This window comes from Apodemus sylvaticus, chromosome 2 (genome assembly GCF_947179515.1).
Source record: "Apodemus sylvaticus chromosome 2, mApoSyl1.1, whole genome shotgun sequence".
NCBI classification, from domain to species: domain Eukaryota; kingdom Metazoa; phylum Chordata; class Mammalia; order Rodentia; family Muridae; genus Apodemus; species Apodemus sylvaticus.
In genome coordinates this window covers 138,645,901-138,651,923 of record NC_067473.1, presented here as the reverse complement: position 1 = coordinate 138,651,923, position 6,023 = coordinate 138,645,901, and positions in this window count along the sequence as shown.

Here is a 6,023-nt window from a genome sequence, read left to right as displayed (position 1 = left end):
GTAAAGATGTCAAAGTTGTTCGTACTTTAACATCAAGAGTATGCTGAAATCAGTGGTAGACAATGAAATTTTCCTCAGAATGCCCCACTGTTTCCTTCTGGATAAAACAAGGGAAACACCCACCATTCCATTTTCCCATGGGTTTTCCCATGCCACTAAACTTGGGTTTTTGCTCCTGGACACCAGGATGTTTCCCCAACAGCCAACCTTGCCTGTCACATTTATCAGTATTCATATAATTATTCATGAAAGATATGCTTAATCCTCTATCTGTAAGCCAACACTCTATCAGGAGGACATGTATTGAAGAAACCAGCACCAAATGATCAGAACCATGAAGAAGCTGTAAAGGAAGATAGTCTAGGCTATTCAATAGTAATGCTATCCCAAACTGTCTAGGGTATGGAGAGTGGCTCTGAGATATAAAACTTGGTCACCTGGAGATAGAAAACAAAACAACAAACAACAAACAAACAACAACAACAAAGAAGACAAATACTAATAAGAAAGAGGCAGTAGGAGGGAACGAGCCCCAGCTGGCACCATCTTAATCTGCTTTCTTGGGGCACTAAAGCATATTTGTCTGCCCTTTTGCATCACATAGGCTGACAATGGAAGGGTTTATCCTGGAAAAGGACACAATCAGAATGGTTTCTAAGATAGAAAGAAGGAATACCATGGGAGTCCTACAAGCCGTACTACCTCATAAGCATTACTCTACAGATTGTAGTTACAAAGGAAGCCATATTAAATTTCTCTTTGGGGCACTTGAATGACTTAGTATCATCCTGCCATGTTATCTATTGGAAATCCATTAAGCAGATGGTTAGCTGGTTTACAGCTGGTTTACAGTTTTAGAGTTTACAGTTTTACAGTAAAGGAATGTAGGCATGGTAGGCTAGGGAGGCACTAATTATTTTAATGGTTAAACAAGACTTGTTAGAACTGCTGTTTATACACACACACACACACACACACACACACACACACACACTTACCTCCATAGAGATATCCTCTTTGTTTTATTGCTCATGGGAGTAGGTTAAATGGGTTAGGAAATTCTATTGGAATTTGCAGTGTAGAATGCAGATTGTGTGTGTGTGTGTGTGTGTGTGTGTGTGTGTGTGGGTGTGTGTGTGGGTGTGTATGTGTGTGTGTGTGTGTGTGTGTGTGTGTTTGTTTCCAGAGCCTTGGGACTGGGGCTTATTTAACTCCACTGGCTGACCAAAAAGCCCCTAGCTATGCTGTCCTTCACTTCTCTACTGTTGTGGCTATAGAAGTGCGTGGCTTTTCCTGGATTTTGTGTGGGTTCTGGGGATTAAACTGAGGTCCCCCTGCTTACACAGCAAATACTATCCACCGAGCCATCTCCCCAGCTCCTGGGTATAGTTTTACTCATGGAGTCAAGAGCCATTTTCTGAGTGTCCTGGGACTTCTGCAAGGGCAATTGGCAGAAGGCTATAGATGAAGATAAGTGAGCTCCCTTGGGGATAGTCAACCTTTTACCTTTTCCATATTGAAAAAAACCTTCAGAGCCCATCACTACCTTCTATTCACCCTTCCTGGTGAATAGTTGCTGAGACCAATCATTCTGAGGATTTTAGCCTATAGTCAAAGCAACTGACATGAGGATTCAATTATATATCCCAATATCACCTGCCCCTCTTAAACTCCATATATTTGGAAGGTGATGCTGTTCTGTGTACCACTACCTCTGAGCAGCGTTATTAAGCAGGCACTAGAACTCACACTGCTGAACTCACACGGACTCCTTTGCCCATCTGCTCGCAATTTGGTGCCTGAGCCCTGGGTATATTTGTTCCTACATATCTGAGTTGACTCAAAATAACCAGTATTTTAAAAGAGAGCCAGAAACATGACAATGCATACACTTGAATTCATTATTTTCCCTGTTTAATTCAGCCACCTTTACAAAGGACACGACTATGTTCCTATTTTCAGAATATAAATATTAGAGTATTTAAGTCTTGTAGCAAAAGATGATATTGTTTTGTTCTTTCTTTATTAGGGCTAATTTGAATTTGTGTGAAGAGTTTCAGTTTACCATTAATTTCCAGCCCAATGACATTTGCTTAAAGTAAGAAAGATAATTTGCTTACCGAAATTTATTTTTGTTATTAATATGGAAGAGATTGCATAACACTGATTTTAAAAAGGGATTTTGTTGTTAGAATGTGGATGACCTGTCTTTGAAAAAAATCTAATCCTAAAAACCATATGTTCGTGTCAGCATGGATATCTTTGTGAACTGAGGCCAAGGTCTGAAAGTTTAAGTGTTCTGTTTTCTAGTATGGGTTAGGGAAACCTAATGAACCTAGAAATCAAACCTCTATTTCAACCAGTATTCCAGAAGTTCTACCAACTTACTGATATTAGAATTAGCTTAAACAGAACTGTACTGCGTGGTATTAGTCTCTACATATTTCTGGCCAGGATCCATAAAATGAATAAGAACAATGGACAGTAGAAGCAGTGTTGTTCTGTGATAATACCTAAAAGTATTGCAAGAGTCCGGCATCTTTTATAGTTTGTCACAATCATTAAAGAAATTTAACTCTCTTAAGATCCCAAGATTTAAGGTACCTACATTGATCCCATTCTTTTTCATGTGAAAATGATAAAATGTTTCAGTGTGAGAGACTGAGAAATCCTTTACTACCTATATCTCTGCATGTCCCACTTGAAACTGTTCTGGGATCATTTCCCTCTATAAGACAATTCATAGAAACAAATGCAATTTTGGAGTCCACTAGAATGGCAGGAAGACAAAGGTTCATTCCTTACTCATTAGATTCCTTCCAGTGGGCTCTCTAAAACCTCCAGAGGCTGTCCTGGCTGTCCCTCTTTGTGTTAAGATTTGGATTCACCATTTTGAACCACTTAAATATTTTCCTTTTCATCTCATGGTTTCTCTCGGGTTCACTTGCAACTTGCTCTAAAATTACACAAATATAAAAGAAGTTTAAGAGGTTTAAAATGACTGTCATTGGTGCTACAAAAGATAACGTATCCCCTCATCCATTTCTTACAAGCGTTAAGGGATGTGTCTTCCTAGATTGTAAATTTATCAGGTTGAGAGATCATAACAGCAGCTTCCTTGAATTGCCTGGGCCTGGATTTGGGATATTTGTTGCTGAAGCAGTAGTCCTGAGCCAACAGTGAAGAGTTTTGGAGCTTTGCAAGTTCTGAGTCTATGTAAATTTACTTTCACATTACCAGCACTGGCAAAATGCTTGATGCATAGGAAATGCTGAATAAGAATGAGTTGAAAATGAATGTCTACTGGGCTCAGTTTCAGAGCCTATGGCTAGAAAGGCTTATGTCCAGCAGAAGGCTTTTCAGGCAGATGGAAGAACATTTGTGAAGTGGGGGACAGTATGGTCACATGCCATATGATGATATTTTGCTTAGTGATTTTGCTTAGCTACTTATACCACTATGGTCTCATAACCTCATAATGGAGCTAAAAATATTTTATCACCTTGTGACATCGTACTTGCCCTAGCACATTATGTATTTGTGGTGATGCTGGTAAAAACAAATTTGGGCAGCCAATCAGATAAAAGTACATTTATGTGTAGCAAATGATACTCAACTATGATATAATGGCCCTGCTACAGCTTTCTTTACTATCATTATGTTGGAATACATCATTCTTCATATAATAATTATTGGAAAGCTGCTGGATTACCTAGCAGAATCCTGGGTATCTCCTGTTGACCAAGTTCCCTGGTTGTACCAAGAAGTTGTGCTGAGTGAGTAGCATAGCCCAGGAAGATGTGTGCCAAGCATACTCAATGATGTTTGCCTGGTGACAGAGCCAGCTAATGATGCACTGCTTAGAATAGCTTCCTGCATTACAACAATGCACAACTATATATGATATACAAACATGAAGTCCATGCATTTGAGGAGTAAACAGAGTCAATGCAAAGTCATACAGTGTGTGGTTAAGGTAAGGGTATATGATCTAGATCACTAAGGTTTTGTGTTTTATGCTAATTAGATGAATTGCCTATTATTATGAAAATCAAAAACTAAAAAGCTCAAAGCAGGATCTCAGTACAGTTGTACTTCATTGATAGTTACTTGGGCAGGATGGACCAGTCATAAGAAGAAATCAGTGAGAAGAATGAAAAGACTAGATAAAGGAAGATGGTCTAGGCCAGAAACTATCTTACTTGTATAGCAAGAGATGCTGGATGCATTTATTGGAATGGTAAAGATGATATAGAAAAGGGGAAAGGAAAGGAAAGAGTAGTTGTGAAACTTAGAGTCAGTAAAATTAGCAAGCCTGTCCATGTACTAACCAGTTTGGCAAGAACAGAGGGAGAGATGTGGAGTTACTCCTAGCTATCTCTCCCCTCCTCTTCCTCCTCCTCTTCCCTTCCTTCCCCTCTTCTCCCCTCCTTTCCCCTCCCATCCCATCCTATCCCAAACCATCCCAACCCAACCCGTCCCACCCCATCCCATCCCATCCCATCCCATCCTATCCTATCCTGTCCTTTCTTCTCAACTCCTTGTTTGCCTCACTGAACTTGTAGCTCATTCCTACTCATGACTGTGTATATATAGTTTTCCATTTACTTTTTATTATTATTTGATATAATTTATTTACATTTCAAATGATTTCCCCTTTTCTAGCCCCCCCCACTCCCCGAAAGTCCCGCAAGCCCCCTTCTCTTCCCCGTCCTCCCACCCACCCCTTCCCACTTCCCCATTCTGGTTTTGCTGAATACTGTTTCACTGAGTCTTTCCAGAACCAGGGGCCACTCCTCCTTTCTTCTTGTACCTCATTTGATGTGTGGATTATGTTTTGGGTATTCCAGTTTTCTAGGTTAATATCCACTTATTAGTGAGTGCATACCATGATTCACCTTTTGAGTCTGGGTTACCTCACTTAGTATGATATTCTCTAGCTCCATCCATTTGCCTAAGAATTTCATGAATTCATTGTTTCTAATGGCTGAATAGTACTCCATTGTGTATATATACCACATTTTTTGCATCCACTCTTCTGTTGAGGGATACCTGGGTTCTTTCCAGCATCTGGCAATTACAAATAGGGCTGCTATGAACATAGTAGAACATGTATCGTTATTACATGGTGGGGAGTCTTCTGGGTATATGCCCAGGAGTGGTATAGCAGGATCTTCTGGAAGTGAGGTGCCCAGTTTTCGGGGGAACCACCAGACTGATTTCCAGAGTGGTTGTACCAATTTGCAACCCCACCAGCAGTGGAGGAGTGTTCCTCTTTCTCCACACCCTCTCCAACACCTGCTGTCTCCTGAATTTTTAATCTTAGCCATTCTGACTGGTGTAAGATGAAATCTTAGGGTTGTTTTGATTTGCATTTCCCTAATGACTAATGAAGTTGAGCATTTTTTAAGATGCTTCTCTGCCATCCGAAGTTCTTCAGGTGAGAATTCTTTGTTTAACTCTGTACCCCATTTTTTAATAGGGTTGTTCGGTTTTCTGGAGTCTAACTTCTTGAGTTCTTTATATATATTGGATATTAGCCTTCTATCTGATGTAGGATTGGTGAAGATCTTTTCCCAATTTGTTGGTTGCCGATTTGTCCTCTTGATGGTGTCCTTTGCCTTACAGAAACTTTGTAATTTTATGAGGTCCCATTTGTCAATTCTTGCTCTTAGAGCATACGCTATTGGTGTTCTGTTCAGAAATTTCTCCCTGTACCGATGTCCTCAAGGGTCTTCCCCAGTTTCTTTTCTATTAGCTTCAGAGTGTCTGGCTTTATGTGGAGGTCCTTGATCCATTTGGATTTGAGCTTAGTACAAGGAGACAAGGATGGATCAATTCTCATTCTTCTGCATGCTGACCTCCAGTTGAACCAGCACCATTTGTTGAAAAGGCTATCTTTTTTCCATTGGATGTTTTCAGCCTCTTTGTCGAGGATCAAGTGGCCATAGGTGTATGGGTTCATTTCTGGATCTTCAATCCTGTTCCATTGATCCTCCTGCCTGTCACTGTACCAATACCAT